This window comes from Piliocolobus tephrosceles, unplaced genomic scaffold (assembly GCF_002776525.5).
Source record: "Piliocolobus tephrosceles isolate RC106 unplaced genomic scaffold, ASM277652v3 unscaffolded_31194, whole genome shotgun sequence".
NCBI lineage: Eukaryota > Metazoa > Chordata > Mammalia > Primates > Cercopithecidae > Piliocolobus > Piliocolobus tephrosceles.
Window position 1 is genome coordinate 1 of NW_022314526.1, and position 1,724 is coordinate 1,724.

The 1,724-nt window shown below is 46.3% G+C and overlaps 1 pseudogene; it reads right to left on the reverse strand.

Annotated features, from left to right (window-relative positions):
- Nucleotides 1-993: 993 nt before the first annotated feature.
- LOC111524603 lies at nt 994-1,482 on the reverse strand (annotated as a pseudogene).
- Between the last annotated feature and the right edge of the window lie 242 nt (nt 1,483-1,724).

Genomic DNA, 1,724 nt, shown 5'->3' on the forward strand with positions numbered 1-1,724 from the left:
AGCACTCAACCTAGATTCCTTGCATGCGCAGTTCACAATAGAATTCGGCTCGTAGGAGAATCTAATGTGCAGCTGCTCTTTCAGGAGGTGGAGCTCAGGCAGTGATGCTCACCCACCATGCACTTCAGGCTGGGTGGCCTGGTTTCTAACAGGCTGCGGACCACTTGTTGTTCACTGCCTAGCGTTTGGGGACCCCTGCTGTAAATGCTTGGAGATTGTAGAATGTAGCCTCTGAGAAGGGGCATAGAAAACCAGGAGTCAGAAGAGCTCTAAATCAATGCATATTGAATGGATTCTTGAGGAAGGAGTGCAAAGAGGAATATCCCTACTTACTCTCCCTCTACCTGGCATCATCATTCCCAGTGACCTACTTGAAGAACTGGGGTACTTCAAGATAGTTTAGGCTTGTTAGACCAGGGACCACCAGAAAAGGAAACGATTAATGTGTTCATGCGGGTTAATCAGTTGCAGGTTTTTTATTACTTCAGTGCAGGGTGTTGACCATGGAGAAGTCTGTGCGTGTCTTGGACAGGAGTACATGGGAAATCTCTTTCTTCTACTCAAATTTGCTGTGATCCTAAAAGTGTTTTAAGATAGATTTAGTGTAAAACAAGTGGCAGAGACATTTTGGAAGAAATGTTGACCACTTCCGAGAAATTATGTTTAGTCTTACCATGTGATCAAGCAATCCTACTCCAAATGATTTATCCATTTGATTTTAACATTTATGTCCCCACAAAGTCTCCATGGGAATGTTTGCATCAGCCTGACTGATTGCTGCCTTTCCCACTCCATAAGTGTTACTTACATGGTGACAGGCAAAAAGACTATTTCCTATATAATTAGAGTGTATAAATCCTTCTATTGCTTGTTTTCCTCAATTACTTAACCCATTTTCTAAACACATTTCAGCCTCATAAATCCTGTTATCTCCTCAGCCCAGCACACCTGCCTCCTCCCTCAGTGTTTCTGACACTCTCATGATGTGGATTTTCACACTGTGTCTTTCACCCAGGAATACATGGCCGTGTCCTCAGATCTCAGGCTGCTCAGCTCCATTTGGCAGTGTCTGTAGACGTGCCCTCGGTCATGGTGACTCTGCCCTGGAACTTCTGTGCATATATTGTTTCACCATCTTCAGCATCAACGGGTCCCATCCACTCAAGCCCTTTTCCAGGGGCCTGTCACATCCACTGCATGTAGTGGAAGGTGAAGGTGTTTCTAGAAGCCTTGCAGGAGACCTTCACTGAGGACCCAGGTTTCCTCACCTCAGCCCCAGACAGCACCAGCTGGACCTGGGACTGGGCACCTGTGGAGAGGATAAAAGAGTGGATAAAATCTCCCTTGACTTTACCCAGTCCCCTCATCAGCCCTGGAACTTAGGATTCTCTTACCTATAGCTGCTGCCACCAAGAGGAGGATCCTCCAGGTCCAGTCCATGGTGAGGTGCTGTGCTCTGGGGGCTTCTGTAGGGGAGGGATGTTGTTGTTGTGTGATGCTCTCTGAGCAAGGACAGATCTGTATTTACCTTGGTAGACACCATTTGCATATTCATGAGGCAGGTATTTCATAACTCAAGCCACGCCAACCTGAGGAAGAAGATAGGTGATACATGGACCACACCACAGTGGGATGCTGAGCTCCCTGCTCTGAACTTTAGTTAATGATATTTGTCCTCTGGCATGCTCAGAAGTCCATGAAGACAGAACTCATCTTACAGAAAA